The sequence below is a fragment of the Prionailurus viverrinus genome, chromosome D1 (assembly GCF_022837055.1).
Source record: "Prionailurus viverrinus isolate Anna chromosome D1, UM_Priviv_1.0, whole genome shotgun sequence".
Lineage (NCBI taxonomy): Eukaryota > Metazoa > Chordata > Mammalia > Carnivora > Felidae > Prionailurus > Prionailurus viverrinus.
This window is the reverse complement of record NC_062570.1, coordinates 57,384,347-57,402,484: the sequence shown is the minus strand read 5'-3', so window position 1 is coordinate 57,402,484 and position 18,138 is coordinate 57,384,347. Positions and strand designations below refer to the sequence as shown.

General features: G+C 39.3%; 1 protein-coding gene across 3 annotated transcripts in view; it reads left to right on the top strand.

Moving 5' to 3' along the window:
• The window catches only part of RNF169 (ring finger protein 169), a 108,221-nt gene that overhangs the window by 81,762 nt on the left and 8,321 nt on the right, over positions 1-18,138 (top strand). The gene's annotated exons all lie outside the window — the stretch shown is intronic.

Sequence of the window (18,138 nt, the reverse complement as noted above, 5' to 3'; positions counted from 1 at the left end):
TCAAAAAACCATCTCTTAGTTTCATTGATCTGTTCTACTGTTGTTTCTTTTTTAATTCTGTATTCTTTATTTCTGCTCTGATCTTTATTATTTCTCTTCTTCTGCTGGCTTTGGGGTTTCTTTGTTGTTCTGCTTCTAGTTCTTTTAGGTGTGCTGTTAGATTTTGTATTTGGGATTTTTCTTGTTTCTTGAGATAGGCCTGTATTGCATTGTATTTTCCTCTTAGGACTGCCTTTGCTGCATCCCAAAGGTTTTGGATTGTTGTATTTTCATTTTCATTTGTTTCCATATATTTTTAAATTCCTTCTTTAATTGCCTGGTTGACCCATTTTTTCTTTAGTAGGATGTTCTTTAACCTCCATGCATTTGGAGGTTTACCAAACTTGTTCTTGTGGTTGATTTCAAGTTTTGTAGCATTGTGATCTGAAAGTGTGCATGGTGTGATCTCAATTCTTCTATATTTAGTGAGGGCTGTTTTGTGACCCAGTATGTGATCTAGGTGAATGTTCCATGTGCACTCCAGAAGAATGTGTATTCTGCTGCTTTAGGATGAAAAGTTCTGAATATATCTGTCAAGTCCATCTGGTCCAGTGTATCATTCAGGGCCATTGTTTCTTTATTGATTTTCTGTCTAGATGATCTATCCATTGTTGTAAGTGGAGTATTAAAGTCCCCTGCAATAATCACATTCTTATCAATAAGATTGCTTATGTTTGTGATTGTTTTATATATTTGGGTGCTTCTGAATTTTGTGCATAAACATTTATAATTGTTAGCTCTTCTTGATGGATAGACCCCGTAATTATGATATAATGTCCTTCTTCGCCTCTTGCTACAGCCTTTAGTTTAAAATCTAGTTTGTCTGATATAAGTATGGCTACTCCAGCTTTCTTTTGACTTCCAGTAGCATGATAGATGGTTCTGCATCCCCTCACTTTCAATCTGAAGGTTCCTCAGGTCTAAAATGGGTTTCTTGTAGGCAGCAAATAGACGGGTCTTGTTTTTTTATCTATTCTGAGACCCTATGTCTTTTGATTGGAGCATTTAGTCCACTTACATTCAGTGTTATTATTGAAAGATATTGATTTAGAGTCATGGTGTTATCTGTAGGTTTCATGCTTGTAATGATGCCACTGATCCTTTGTGGTCTTTGCAACATTCCACTCACAGTCCCCCTTTGGATCTCTTGTAGGGCTAGTTTAGTGGTGATGAATTTCTTCAGTTTTTGTTTCTCTGCGAAAACATTTTATCTCTCCTTCTATTCTGAATGACAGACTTGCTGGATAAAGGATTTGGGCTGCGTATTTTTCCTAGTCAGCACATTGAAAATTTCCTGCCACTCCTTTCTGGCCTGCCAAGTTTCAGTAGATAGGTCTGCTACTACCCTTTGTGTCTACCCTTGTAGGTTAAGGCCTGTTTATCCCTAGCTGCTTTCAGAATTCTCTCTTTATCTTTGTATTTTGCCAGTTTCGCTATGATATGTCATGCAGAAGATCAATTCAAGTTACGTCTGAAGGGAGTTCTCTGTACCTCCTGGATTTCAATGTCTTGTTTCCTTCTCCAGATTGGGGAAGTTCTCAGCTATGATTTGTTCACATATTCCTTCGGCCCTTTTCTCTCTCTCTTCTTCTTCTGGAACTCCTACGATACAGATATTGTTCTGTTTTATTGAATCGCTTAGTTCTCTAATTCTCCCCTCATGGAACAGAATTGTTTTATCTTTCTTTTTCTCAGCTTCATCTTTTTCCATAATTTTATCTTCTATTTCACTTAATCTCCCCTCTGACTCTTCAGTCCTCACTCTCATCACCTCTAGTTTATTTTGCACCTCATTTACAGCATTTTTTAATTCATCATGACTATTTTTTAGTTCCTTGATTTCTGCAGCAATAGATTCTCTGCTGTCTTCTATGCTTTTTTCAAGCCCAGCGATTAATCTTATGACTATGATTCTAAATTCTTGTTCAGTTATATTGTTTACATCTGTTCTGATCAATTCTTTAAGCTGTCATTTTTTTCTTGGAATTTCTTTTGAGGAGAATTCTTCCATTTTGTCATTTTGGCTAGTTTTCTGTCCCTTATGTGTTTTATAAGCTTGTTATGTGCCCTGCACCTGTGAGCACTATATTAAAGAGGGGTCATACACTCTCCAGGGCCTCATCCTTCAGGAGGTGCTTTTGGAGGTGTTACTTGCTCTCTGTTGTTGTGACTTTGGTTACTTTTTCTCCCTACTCATGGTGATGTTTTGGACCCTCCACCAGGTGTGTTTTGATTTGTTCATTGAAGTAGCCCTGGAAAGGAAACAAACAAAAAACAGAAAACAAAAACAAACACACAACAAATAAACAAACAAACAAACAAAAGCAAAAAAACAAAAACACCAGCTACAAGTAAACAGGGTGGAGGCAGTGCTGATGGATGAGGCCTTATCCCATACAAAGAGAGAAATGACAGGGCAGGGAAAAATAAAATAAAATAACAATTGACCAGACAGAGAAACTATACGGCTTAATCCAGAGAGGGAGAGGAAGAAAAATAAAAAAGGAGGCAGGGAAAAAGAAAAGAAAATTGACCAGAGAAACTATATGGCTTAATCCAGAGAGAAAGGAAAATAAAGAAGGAGGTGTAGAACATGTATAAAGAGAATAGATTAAATATTTCTGATTAAACAAACCAACAACCACATTAACCAGACTAGAGGAGGAAAGAGATAAGAAGGAGAAAAGGAAGGAAGAATATATATATAATTGTCCGAGAATTTAATCAGGCAATTTCAGTCAGTCTGGAGGAGGGGCTGTCTGGTCCTCAGCGTCTATGCCTCTCTAGGAGATAGCAGTTACCAGGTGTGGAGGGGCGTGGTTTGATGTAGGCCCACTGTCCCTTCCCTGAAGCCCCACCTTGGTGGTGGGGAGAAAAATGGTGACACCCCAGGCTCTCCTCCACGGACCAGGTGTCCCAAATCACTCTGTTCAAGCTATCCTCACTGTGCCGTGGGCACAAACGAGGTGGTTTGTCCTGTTCCACCAGTTCCCGAGCCTCCCTGGCACTCTTCTGGGACTTAAACCCCTATGTCTTTAAGGTTCCCACTCCATCTGTCCTGGTTTGGGGAAAGTGCTGCTCTGCGCCGCTGGATATAGGGTCTCTGGCTGGCAGGTGCAGGCAATCTTTGTCCTTTGAAAGGATATATACCTTATTCCCACAGCACTCCAGGGAGGGGATTGCTTTCTCCCACTGTGGACTGTGCCTCTGAACTAGTTACCGAGCACAGGGCTGGCTCCCCTCCTCCCCAGGTGTGTGAACGGGGCAGTTGGCCCCAGTCTGGAGAAAGCCCCACAGTTAGAGATTAGATCTTTCTCTTGTCCAGATACAGTCTTACACTTCCCCAGCCTCTCTTTCTCTTCCCTTTGTCTCTGCAGAGGGGATTCCGCCCCTGTTCCTCTGCCGTCTGCCCATTTTATCTCTCCCAATTCGCAGCCACGCATCTATGGCCTGACAGGTTGTCCTGGTGGGTCCCTGGAGAAGTCTCTGTCACTTTGCCACATGGACTCTTGGAATTCAAAGTCCTTTGGCCTCAACACTGCTGTGTTTGAGAGACGAGGGAACTTCAGATCCCTCTACTTCTCTATCATGTTGGCCCCTCCCTCTGAAAAGGATCTTAAATATTATCTTACCTAATTCTTTTTTTATTGATGAGAAGACTAAAGCCCGGAGAGAGAGAACATGGTTTGCCAAATCGTAGATAGCTAGAATAGTAGGAATCTGAGTTAGAACCGAGGTTTCTTGGTTCTTTCCACTTTACCCCATTGTCCCCTATCACCTTTTTATAGACCCCTATACTGCCTCTGCCCATCTCCCCACCTCCCCACTAGACTTTAAACCCCTTGCAACCAAGGACAGCATCTTGTTCACCATTATGGTTGCTCTGCTTAGTACAGTGTCTGGCATATCGAGCCTCCACTCAATAAATACTTAGGGAATGTTTGAGTAAGTCTTGTGCTGTGGTAGGTTAAACTGGAGCTTTGTCAAAATCGATTGTCAGACTTATCAAACTTGCAGCATAGGAGGGAGGGCTCAGGTCGCTGTAGAGGCACACACTGGCTGGTGGTTGTTTTTATAGACTAGATTCCATATGATTAATACGGGGTGGGGGTGTCTAGTACCACACTGATAAAGTGTATATATTATAAAGTTGATTTTAGCCTTCAAATGCATTAACAATAGCTTATGATGGTACTTTTTTTAGAGATTCTATAAAAGAAAACTGTTTCCCACTGAGTAGTAATTAAGCCTTTATTAAGTAGAAATTAACCACATATTTTGTTTTCTAATGTCCAAATACTTTAAGCCTGAGTCTGTGGCTCAGGGTGGGGCACATCAAATGAGACCTAAGATGCTTACTATAAGGTGTGTTTGAGGGGAGATAGAGACAGAAACTAACAGACTCAGCAACAATAAATGCATGCCCAGTCAGTGTTGCAGACCTGTCCCTCTTCCTTAAAATATGCAGACCTGTCCCTCTTCCTTAAAGTGAACAAATGAAAATACATATGCTTTCAGATACCAAATAGAGACATGAACGGTATGATATTGGAGGACTAGCTGCAGAATTGATGAAAGGAGGCACAGCCAAAGAGGTGGAGATGGGGAGGATAGTCTAGGGAGATGGCAGGGACGTTGTGTGAGCTTGAGTAAACTCATTGGACCCACTTCTGTCTCATCTATGCAAAAGACAGGTTGTTAGGCCTACCTGCTTGCTGGGCAGGGTCTTTTACTGTGTGATTACTGTTTTTTGATGTTCATTTATTTCTGAAGAGAGAGCACAAGCAGGGGAAAGGCAGAGAGAGAGGGAGGCAAAGGATCTGAAGCAGGCTCCACACTGGCAGCCAAAAGCCAGATGCAGGGCTCCAACCCACAAATTGTGTGATCATGACCTGAGCTGAAGTTGGATGCTCAACTGACTGAGCCACCCAGGCATCCCTACTGGATAATTTCTTAAGATTCTTTCCACCTCTCAACTAAAGCCTCTGGAAGTGGCTTACTGGGTGGCTCAGTCGGTTGAGCTTCCAACTTCGGCTCAGGTCATGATCTCACAGTCTGTGAGTTCGAGCCCCGCGTCGGGCTCTGTGCTGACAGCCAGAGCCTGGAACCTGCTTCAGATTCTGTGTCTCCCTCTCTCTCTGACCCTCCCTCATTCATGCTCTGTCTCTCTCTGTCTCAAAAATAAATAAACATTAAAAAAAAATTTCCAAGTGGCTTAAAGCAGACTTTTTTTTAATTTTTTTTTTCAACATTTATTTATTTTTGGGACAGAGAGAGACAGAGCATGAACGGGGGAGGGGCAGAGAGAGAGGGAGACACAGAATCGGAAGCAGGCTCCAGGCTCCGAGCCATCAGCCCAGAGCCCGACGCGGGGCTCGAACTCACGGACCGCGAGATCGTGACCTGGCTGAAGTCGGACACTTAACCGACTGCGCCACCCAGGCGCCCCAAAGCAGACTTTTTAAGAGTGGAGAAAATGAGGCCATGGCATGAAAAGAAAGGGGTGAGGGGAGTTAGAAAACTCCATAAAAATCTAAGGATTAGACTTAGCAAGTTTGTGTGTGGGGAATAGTCAAATGGTAACCATAAGGGAGAGGAGGCTGTGAGAGAAAGATGAGGTAATGAGTTAAAAGAAACCACAAGACTTTATGATGGTCTGGGGCACATTGTCTGTGTGTGTGTGTGTGTGTGTGTGTGTGTGTGTGTGTGTGTGTGTGTTGGGGAGGGATAAAGGAATTGAAACAAATCAAGCAGATGAACTGGTTATTAAGAGGACAAATCATGTTAAAAGTAGTGGAATGTGGTTGCAAAGGGAACATAGCTTGAGGAGAAGTGATGTGGAACATAAGGAGAGCAGCAGGTTTTATAGGTGCCAGTAATTTCTCTGCCACACCAGGGTAGTTTTCAGAGGGTGGGGTGGTGAGTGGTAGCAGGGGAACTAGCTTTTCTCCGGTGCTTCCGGTCGTGTTGAGTACTTTACACACCTCATTTCATTTAGTTATCACATTAATCCTACAGGATTTTTTATACTATTCCCATTTTTCAGCTAACGAAAATGCAGTTCAAAGAGGTTAAGTAACTCACCCAAGAGCTTCTCACCGCATTATAATTAAAGAGATGGAACTAGAACTCAGGTCTCTCTTTATCCCAAACCTATGCACTTTCTATCAAACTACTGAAGGAACCCTGTGACCAAAGGCTCTGCACTTGGAACCTCATCTTGAAATGATCTACCTTTGCAAGGGAAAACTGCCTTCCTTCTCTTTGTTTAATTTATACCCTGCCTTGTTCTAAAAAGATAAAGGGTTGCTACAGAGGTAAATAAGAACTTGTCCAATTTTCCTCATTTTTGAGGGGACTGAAGTCCTTTTGCATGATACTAGTCCTTTTAGAATATAGCCGTGAAAGCAGTGTTCCTCCATCTATCACCAAATGAATACTGATGTGTGTCCAGAATAGCCAAACAGGTAGAGACAGAAAATAGATCAGTGGTTGCTTAGGGCTTGGGGAGAAGCAGGAGCTTAGGGGTGATAGCTAAAGGGCATGAGGTTTCTTTATGAGGTGATGGAAATGTTCTAAAATTGCTTGTGGTAATGGTTAAAAAACTATGCGAATTAAAAACCATTAAACTGTACACTTAAAAAAAGAAATAATACTAGTGTACACAAGGCAGATAACCCAGGTCATAAATACACAAGGGAAAGATTATAACAAGATCTCACCCATTTCTGGGTGCACAGCAGCTACAACTGGGCCTAAAAAGGTTTCTGGTTTCATTCAAGTATGTGTGTATGTGGTGACGTTTGGGAGGGCTCATACACCCAGGCTAGGGCCTGGAAGAAGGCTCCTCTCCAGCCTTTAGCTTCTAGGTGGAACTCAGCTCTGCCAGACCTGAGAGTTTAATTAATAAGCTACTATGGTTTGGATATGTGAGAGTGGTGATTGAACAGTTCAGAGCATGAGCTATCTAATCTTTTGTATCATGTATTACCATTTGAAAACCCTTTAAGCAGTATTTTATAAGCATTAAATCTTCTAGTTTTCCAGCTGCATGTTTATACTGGCTGCCCCCCCTTTCTTTCTTTGTAAGTCAGACTCATTGTGTTGGTGGGTATTTTTAGCCTAACTCTACATCCCAGAAACCATCTGGTCTCTTGGCAATGGAAATTTTAAGCCAGTTGCCTTTTAGACAATGCTGCTTTCTCTTGTTTATGACTTCATTATGTGTTTGGAAGAGAGCTTCTCTAGATGTGCTGGGTCTGTTTTATGCCACAGCAGAGTAGAATGTAAGATCAATATCTTGTGGTAGAAAGAACACAAGCCTTAGAATCATAGAGATACAGGTTTAAACCTTGGCTTTGGCTGTGTGACCTTGGAAGATCACCCCCCTCAGTTCTTTGACTGTAAGTGAGGATGATGATGCTTATCTCATAGAGTTTCTGTGTGGATTAAATGAGATACAGAATACTTAAAGTAGCATAGTGCCTGACAGATATTACATTCCTAATCAATGTTTAAGTTTTCTCTTTTTTTCATAATAGAGAGGCCTTTCTGTATATATTTTTATTCATTAATATGAAATTTATTAAATATATCCATTGTGTGGTGGTGTTTAGGGGTACAGAAATGGATGTACACAAAGTAATGGGAGTAGTTATTTCACTTATTTTTTTAGTGAAGATGTTGTTTAAGTTCTTTCAGTCCTAAGAACATCATCAAGTTCACTGGTCTTGACTATTCTCAGCCTGTAATTTTTTTAAGTTTATTTATTTATTTTGAGAGAGAGAGAGAGAGAGAGTGAGAGCAAGAGCACGTTGGGGAGGGACAGGGGAGAGAGAGAATCCCAAGCAGGCTCCATGCTGTCAGCACAGAGCCCAAAAGGGGGGCTTGATCCCATGAACTGTGAGATTGTGACCTGAGCCAAAGTCAAGTCATAGGCTTAACTGACTAAGTCATCCACTCACCCCTCAGCCAGTATTTTGAAGCCTCTTATTTTGAGCAAATACTACAGTAATATGTTTATGACTTATAAGATGTTTTTACAATAATTTTTGTAGCTCTTCATGTAGCAATAACAATGTAAAAGGGTGATAATAGAGTTATATAGGAACAAAAAAAGCTTTTTTATGCTATTGAAATTGAATTGGTATTAATTTTGAAATAGATTGTTGTAAAATAAGATGTTTATTGTAATCCCCAGAGCAACCACTAAGAAATAATTAAAACATATTTAATAAAGGAATAAGAAGAGACTCAAAATGCTATACTAGGAAATATCTAACACAAAAGAAGGCATTAATAGAGAATTGATGAACAAAAAAAGGTATAAGGTATATAGAAAACAAACAGCAAAATGGCAGAAGTAAATCCTTCCTCATCAGTAATTACATTAAATATAAATGAATTAAAACTCTCCAAATAGAAGACAGATATTGGTAGAATGGATTTTTTAAAAATATGTTCCAGATACAGGCTGAGATTCACTTTAGATCCAAAGGCAAAAATAGGTTGAAAGTGAAAGGATAGAAAAAGATATTCTATGCAAACAGTGACCAAAAGAGAACTGGAGTAGCTAAACTAATATCAGACAATGTAGACTTAAGGACAAAAATTATTACAAGAGACAAGACGGACATTGTATAATGATAAAAAGGTCAATCTTTTAAGAAAATATAACCATTGTATGGGGTACCTGGCTGGCTCAGTTAGTAGAGCATGCGACTCTTGATCTTGGGGTTGTGAGTTTGAGCTGCATTTTGGGTGTAGAGATTACTTAAAACACACACACACACACACACACACACACACACACACACACACACACCATTGTAAACACATATACACCTAATAATGGATGCATAAAATATATGAAGCAAAAACTGACAGAATTGAAGGGAACAGTAAACACTTTAATGATAACAGTTGGAGACTTTGGCATCCAATTTCAATAATGGATGTAATATTATAGATGAAAGGTAAAGAAGGATATAGAAGACTTGCACAATATTGGATACCAATTAGACTTACTATATATAAGCATTCCACCCCACAACAGCAGAACACACATTCTACTATAGTGCACATGGAAAATTCTTCAGGGTAGACCATATGTTACACCATAAAATAAGTCTCAATAAATTTTAAAAGATTGGAATAATACAAAATCTTTTTTGATCACAATAGAATGAAGCTGTAAGTCAATAACAAGAAAAACTGGAAAATTCACAGGTATGTGGACATTAAACAATGCATTAAAAAAAAAACACACATGGGTCAAAACATAAATCACAAGAGGAGTACCTGGGTGGCCCAGTTGGTTAAGCGCCCGACTTTGGCTCAGGTCATGATCTTGTGGTTTGTGAGTTCATGCCTTGCATTGGGCTCTGTGCTGACAGCTTAGAGCCTGAAGCCTGCTTCTCATTCTGTGTCTCCCTCTCTCTCTGCCCCTCCCTCACTCATGCTCTGCTTCTCTTAAAATAAGTAAACATTAAAAAAATTATAAAAAAGAAATCACAAGAGAAATTAAAAAATACCTTGAGAGGAATGAAAATGAAACCCAACATACTAAAACTTGGGATGTAGTTGTAAAAGCAGTGCTTAGAGGGAAATTTATAATTCTAATTTCTATATTTAAAATGAAGAAAAATCTCAAATAAATAACCAGATCTTCATCTGTGGATCCTCCCACCTGAGTCACAGGCACTCCCAGCACTAAACACACTTCATTCACACCTCCACCCTGTGGCTCACTTTGCACATTTCTACCCATGACTAGTGAGCATGTGTAGAAAGCCAGCCAAACTCTGTGGGCAAGGGAGAGACCACAAACTTCAGTTTTAGTGCCACCTTTGGAAAAGCAAAAGGGTGCTTTTGTGTCAGTGCATGGCCTGGTGTGCTGCAGGATCAAGAGAAGTCATACAAGCTTAAGAATTCTGCCATAAGAGGGAGCAAGAAACAAGGAGCAAATATGTCCATAGAAGATCTGAGGAAGCCTCAGAATCCCTACCAAGGCAGATGGGAAGTATGTCTTTCCCAAAGGCAGTTAATAAAGACTGGAGGAAGCGACTGCAACTTTATTTATTTATTTTTTCAATATATGAAATTTATTGTCAAATTGGTTTCCATACAACACCCAGTGCTCATCCCAAAAGGTGCCCTCCTCAATACCCATCACCCACCCTCCCCTCCCTCCCACCCCCCCATCAACCCTCAGTTTGTTCTCAGTTTTTAAAAGTCTCTTATGCTTTGGTTCTCTCCCACTCTAACCTCTTTTTTTTTTTTTCCTTCCCCTCCCCCATGGGTTTCTGTTAAGTTTCTCAGGATCCACATAAGAGTGAAAACATATGGTATCTGTCTTTCTCTGTATGGCTTATTTCACTTAGTATCACACTCTCCAGTTCCATCCACGTTGCTACAAAGGGCCATATTTCGTTCTTTCTCATTGCCCTGTAGTACTCCATTGTGTATATAAACCACAAATTTCTTTATCCATTCATCAGTTGATGGACATTTAGGCTCTTTCCATAATTTGGCTATTGTTGAGTGCTGCTATAAACATTGGGGTACAAGTGCCCCTATGCATCAGTACTCCTGTATCCCTTGGGTAAATTCCTAGCAGTGTATTGCTGGGTCATAGGGTAGGTCTATTTTTAATTTTCTGAGGAACCTCCACACTGTTTTCCAGAGTGGCTGCACCAATTTGCATTCCCACCAACAGTGCAAGAGGGTTCCCGTTTCTCCACATCCTCTCCAGCATCTATAGTCTCCTGATTTGTTCATTTTGGCCACTCTGACTGGCATGAGGTGATATCTGAGTGTGGTTTTGATTTGTATTTCCCTGATAAGGAGTGACGTTGAGCATCTTTTCATGTGCCTGTTGGCCATCCGGATGTCTTCTTTAGAGAAGTGTCTATTCATGTTTTCTGCCCATTTCTTCACTGGATTATTTGTTTTTCGGGTGTGGAGTTTGGTGAGCTCTTTATAGATTTTGGATACTAGCCCTTTGTCCGATATGTCATTTGGAAATATCTTTTCCCATTCCGTTGGTTGCCTTTTAGTTTTGTTCGTTGTTTCCTTTGCTGTGCAGAAGCTTTTTATCTTCATAAGGTCCCAGTAATTCATTTTTGCTTTTAATTCCCTTGCCTTTGGGGATGTGTCGAGTAAGAGATTGCTACGGCTGAGGTCAGAGAGGTCTTTTCCTGCTTTCTCCTCTAGGGTTTTGATGGTTTCCTGTCTCACATTTAGGTCCTTTATCCATTTTGAGTTTATTTTTGTGAATGGTGTGAGAAAGTGGTCTAGTTTCAACCTTCTGCATGTTGCTGTCCAGTTTTCCCAGCACCATTTGTTAAAGAGACTGTCTTTTTTCCATTGGATGTTCTTTCTTGCTTTGTCGAATATTAGTTGGCCATATGTTTGTGGGTCTAGTTCTGGGGTTTCTATTCTATTCCATTGGTCTATGTGTCTGTTTTTGTGCCAATACCATGCTGTCTTGATGATGACAGCTTTGTAGTAGAGGCTAAAGTCTGGGATTGTGATGCCTCCTGCTTTGGTCTTCTTCTTCAAAATTACTTTGGCTATTCAGGGCCTTTTGTGGTTCCAGTGACTGCAACTTTAAATGTGAAGGCAGCAATGCAAAACTTCAAGGAACATGAAAAATCATGGAAATATGACACCATCAAAAGATCACAATAATTTTCCAGTAATGGATCCCAAAGACATGAAGATCTGTGATGTACCCAATAAAGAGCTCAAAACAGCTGTTTCAGAAAGCTTAATGAGCTACAACAAAACACAGAAAGACAATTCAACTAAATCAGGACAACAGTACAGTAAAAAAAGAAAAAGAAGTTTAATAAAGAGAAATAATAACACAACAAAAATTCTGGAGCTGAAGAAAATGTTGAATGAAAAGAAAAATGCCGTGGAAAGCATTAATAGCAGGGTGGACTAAGCAGAAGAAAGAAGAATGGGAAACAGTGAAGAAAGCCACTATGACCTGTGGGATACCGTCAAAAAATAATAATAATAATTTTCAAACTATTGGAATTTCAGAAGGAGAAGGGTAGGAGAGGGAGAAGGGAGCAGAAAGGTTATTTAAAGAAGTAAGAGCTGAGAACTGTTCAAATCTGGGGAAAGGTTTGGATATCTAAATTTGGGAAGCTCATAGGTCACCAAACTCAAAGAGATCTCACCAAGACACATAATAAAGCTGTAAAAAATCGAAGACAAAGTGAGAATCTTAAAAGCAGTGAGAGAAAAGAGTATTGTAACTTATAAAGGAACCCCCATATGCCCTCAGCGGAATTCTCAGCAGAAACCTTATAGACCACGGGAATGGGGTGATATATTCATGGGTTGAAAGAAAAAAAACCTGCCAACCAAGAGTACTCTGTCCAATAAAGCTGCCTTTCAGAAATGGAGAGGTAGACTTTCCCAGACAAATAAAAGCTGAGGGAGTTCATCACCACTAGATCAGCCTTACAAAAATGCTGAAAGGAACTCTCCAGACTGAAACAAAATAATGCTAACTAGTAACATGAAAATATGAAAATACACAACATACTGGTAAAGGTAAATGTATAGTAATATTAGAATTCTCTAATACTGTAACATGGTGGTACATTAACCACTTAACTCTAGTATAAAGTTTAAGGGACAAGAGTATTAAAAATAACTATAAAACAATTTGTTAATGAATACATATGAAGTGTCTCGTGACATCAAAAAAGTAAAGGGGTAAATCTTTTGTATGTGATGGAAGTTAAAGTGTTACTGGTGTAAAATAGAGTGTTATATCTATAAAATATTTTATGTAAGCCTCATGGTAAAGCACAAAGCAAAAGCCAACAGTAGAGTCACGAAAAAAAAAGGGAAAGGAAGCAAAGCAATAGTACTATGGAAAATCATTAATTCACAAAGGAATGCTGAAAGAGAGGGAGGAGGGATCCAGGGAAGTATGAAACAGCTACAAACAACAACTAAGATGGCACTAATCACTTCCTATCTATCAGTAATTACTCTAAATGTAAATGGGTTAAATTCTCCAATCAAAAGTCATATAGGGGCACCTGGATGGCTCAGTCAGTGAAGCATCCAACTCTTGATTTTGACTCAGGTCATAATCTCATGGTTTGAGATTGAGCCCTGTGTGTCAAGCTCTGCACTAGGCATGGAGCCTGCTTATGATTCTGTCCCTCCCTCTACCTTTGCCCCTCTCCTCAAAAAATAAAATTTTTTTTACTCATGCTCTCTCTCAAAAAATAAAAATTAAAAAAAAAAGGCATAGAGAGGCTAGATGGATACAAGACCCAGCTATATGCTGCATACAGGAGACACACTTCAGCTTTAAGGACATATAGGCCCAAATTGAAGGGATGGAAAAGATACTGCATGCAAATGAAAACCAAAAGACAGAGTAGTTATTCTTATGTCACACAAAGTAGACTTTAAGCCAAAATGGTAACAAGAGACAAAGAAGGTCATTATATGATGATAAAGGGTCAATTCATCAAGAGGATGTAACAGTCATAAATGCACCCAACTTGGGAGCACCTAAATATATTAAGGAAATACAGATCTGAAGGGAGAAATAGACAACAATATAATAATAGTGTGGAGGACTCTAGTACCTACTTTCAACAGTGCCTAGATCATTCAGACAAGAAATTAATAAGGAAATGTTGGAGTTGAACTATACTTTAGGCCAACATAAAACTAACAGGCACACACAGAACATTCCATCCAACAGCCACAAAATACATATTCTTCTCAAGTGCATATGGAACATTCTCCAGGATAGATAATATGGGTCACAAAACAAGCCTTAGAAAATTTAAGAAGATTGGAATCATTCCAGATGTCTTTCTGACCACAGTGGTATAAAATTAGAAATCAATAACAGGAGGAAAACTGAAAAATTCACAAATATGACAAAATTGAACAACATGCACCTGAACAACCAGTGGATCAAAGAAGAAGTGAAATCAAAAATATCTTTAAACAAGTGAAAATGGAAGCATGACATACCAAAACTTGTCCGATACAGCAAATCCATTCTAAAAGGGAGTATACAGCAATAAACACCTACATTATGAAAAAAGAAAGATCTCAAATAAACAACCTAACTTTACACCTCAAGGAACTAGAAGAAGCCCAAGTTTGCAGAAGGAAGGAAATAACAAAGATTAGAGCAGAAATAAATGGAGACCAGAAAAACAATAGAAAAGATCAATGAACCAAAGAGTTGGTGGGGTTTTTTTTTCTTAAAGATAAAATTGACAAACCTTTAGCTGGGCTAACTAAGAAAAAAAAGAAGTCTCAAAGAAATAAATTGGAACTGCAAGAGGAGATACCACAACTGATATCACAGAAATACAAAGGATCGCAAGAGACTACTATGAACAATTATATGCCAACAAGTTGGATAACCTAGAAAAGAAATGGATAAATTCCTAGAAGGATACAACCCACCAAAACTGAATTATGAAGAAATAGAAAATCTGAACAGATCAATAACAAATAAGGAGATTCAATCAGTAATAAAATACCTCCCAACAAAGAAAAGCTCAGGACCAGATGGTTTGCCTGGTGAATTCTCCCAAACGTTTAGAGAAGAATTAATGCTAATCCTTCTCAAACTTTTCCAAAAGATTGTAGAGGTGGAAACACTCCCAAAATCGTTTCATGAAGCCAGCTTTACCCTGATGCCAAAGCCAGACAAGGACACTACCAGGAAAGAAAATTACAGGTTTATATCCCAGATTGTGAATATCAATGCAAAAAATCTCACCAACACATTTGTGAACTGAATTCAGTAGCACATGGAAAGGCTCATAACCATGATTAAGTGGAATTTATCTCTGGGGTACAAGGATGGTTCAACATAGGCAAAGCAATAAATGTGATACAATACATTAATTGAAAGAAAGGTAAAAATCATATGATTATTTCAATAGGTGCAGAAAAAGCATTTGACAAAATACAACATCCTTTTATGATAAAAACTCTCAACAAATTTGGTACAGAAGGAATATACTTTAACATAATAGAGGCTATATAAGACAAACCCACAGCTAACAACATACTCAATGGTGAAAAAGATTGAAGGATTTTCCGCTAAGGTCAGGAACAAGACAAGGGTGCCCACTCTCAGCACTCCTATTCAACATAGTACTTGGAGTCCTAGCCAGAGCAGTCAGGCAAGAAAAAGAAGAAAACAAGGCATCTGAGTTGGAAAGCAAGAAGTATAATTGTCTTTGTTTGCGCACAATATGAACTTATATGTAGAAAATCCTAAAGACCACACACACACACACACACACACACACACACACACACAAACTATAGAGCTAATCAGTGAATTTAGTAATGTTGCTGAATACAAAATTAGCATACAGAAATCACTTGTGTTTCTACACACAGTGGAATATCTGAAAAAGAAATAAAATAGCCTCATTCACCATAGCATCAAAAAATAAATAAATAAAATACTTAGGAATAAATTTAATCAAAGAGGTGAAAGATCTATATACTGAAAACATTAAGACGTTAATGAGAGACATTGAAGATACAAATAAGTGGAGAGTGTGGTACTGAAATAGAAGTAGATATGTCAATCGGTGGAACAGAATTGGGAGTCCAGAAATAAACCCATATATTTATGGTCAGTTGATTTTCAGTAAAGGTACCGAGTCTATTCTATGGGGAAAAAGAATAGTTTCTTCACGTATGGTATTGGGACAACAATTAGATATCCATATACTAAAAAATGAAATTGGACCCCAATCTCACACCAAATAAATCAAATTGAATCAGATACCTAAATGTAAGGGCTATAGCTATAAACTGTAAGAAGGAAACAGAGATTAACTGTAGAATTACTGCTCTTATAGCACTTTTGTGATATGGTAGGGTGGACTTCAGTGACTGGATGCGTCTGTGGATCAAGATTATCTTTCATCAATCTGTCTTTCATGCCTTGCACCGAGTTGGTACTCAGTAAAGTCAGAAGACTAAGGGAACAGAAGAGACAGACAGTGACAGTTTCAGCTATACTGAAGTTTACCAAAAAGGTTTTAGATAGTCAGAAACTACTTTGGGTGTCCTTGTTGTGCTTGAGTGCCGCAGGTATGGGTTTCTTCCCTGGGCCTTTTCTTTAACCAAAATGGAATTTAGGGGGCATATGAAGAGGTTCCCCCCAGCAATAGGTACCTGTCATTTGTAGATCTGATAATTTGGGCATGTAGCCAGTGTCTTTAAATTTGACTCTGCTACTGCTGACAATATGGATTCATAGCATGTTTTTAAAAATTATATTAAACTAATTCTTAATTATGGAGTATTTGGACCCCTAAATATAGGTACAGCCTCAGTTTGAATACCAAGGCAGCTATTAATGAACTGCTGTATTGAAGGTTACAAAGTTCTTTCTTATGTTGAGCAGAACATCTTTTTCTCTAAGTGTCTACTGTTTCCCAGTGGAATGATGCCAAACAAGTCATGTATTTGAAATAATAATGCCTTCTCTTTCAGCCCTATGTTCATTCCTCCTGACCCAAATTATATGTTGTTCACCCCAGCATTTTAATCTGTCATCCATTTTACTTATGGGTGGCTTACACCACTGACAGTTTGTGTGAGTTCTGGGAATGCAAGTGAATTTCAATACGATGCCAGGCAAAATACAAAACACGCTGATTTCTAAGCAGCTGCCTTTATAGGGTGATGTCTAGGTTTCCTACCTGTTCCCAAATACATTTCCCACTAGAAGGTACAACTCTCACATTATTTGCTTAGGTTCAGTGTTGAATTTTCTTGGTAAAGTGCAGGCATGAGATGCAGGTTGGCCACCACTTTCTCCTATTAATACGGTAGCATAGATTAGTTCTGCAGACCGGAACCATATAGCAAGGTGATGTGGCCATGAGACATAGGATTAGAGGGTTTTGAATGGGAGGAATAGCACAGAAATGCTGGAATAGAGGCCACTGTGGGTAGGGGCGCTTAGGAGGTTCAGTCTGTTGAGCAGCCGACTCTCAATTTTGGCTCAGGTCATGATCTTGTGGTTTGTGGGGTCGAGCCTCACTTTGGACTGTGGACTGACAGTGTGGAGCCTGCTTAGGATTCTCTTTCTCCCTCTCTCTGCCCCTACCCAGCTTGCGCTCACTCGCTCTCGCTCTCTCAAAAATAAATAAATATTAAAAAAGAAGCCTTTGCTAGAGACATAGGGAGAGGAAAGGCACTGTGGGAATGCACCTTATTACTTCCTTTGTAAGTTTTCTGAGTTAATCCTGGCACAGTGAAACTTAAAAAGTAAATCTTTTGCTACAAAAGAGTAGCTGTGATGATGTATTTCATTCCGAAGCTAAATAGAATCATTCAAGGAAATAATTTCTGTTTGGGATCGTCTACATGGCTATGTATCCACCTTGACTTCTGGCAAATTCTTATTTATCCTTCAGACTACATGTGCCATAGGGAGGCTTTCCACCCTGTCCTCACTCCATCCAGGTAATTAATAACTCCCTCGAGGCATACTTTTTTGGGTACCACTTCACTGTATTGTATGATTTATTTGCCTGCCCCACTGGACTCTGAGTCCTTGAAGACCCTAGACTGTGTCTCATTCTTCTCAGTATTCCCAGTGCCCACATGTGCTCCTCAGTGACTGGCATATAGTAAGTATGATAATTGTTTGTTGAATAGAGTTGTAGCACAGGGAAGATAACAGCTGCACAAATTTGTAAAGGCATCATTCTCACCGGACATGTATTAGGCACAAATTGGAGATCAGGAAACAAAGGTGGGTAATAAGATAATCAAAAACTCCTACTTATAGTTCCCCCTTGTCAGTGGGATAGGTGACAGTCACCTGCATATAATTCTTACACAATAAGATTCATGTTATAATACAGGTATCTGGGTTTTGGGTTGGGTTGTAAAGTCATAATGTTGCATGCGTCAGAAAAAAAAAAAATCACGTGTTCATGAAATCTCTTGAATAACCGATTTAGGCCTTTGGAAGCTCAAATGGAATAAATTAAGGAAGAGACTACATTTAATTTTGACTCCCCACATAAAAATTTAGTGCAGTGCTATGTA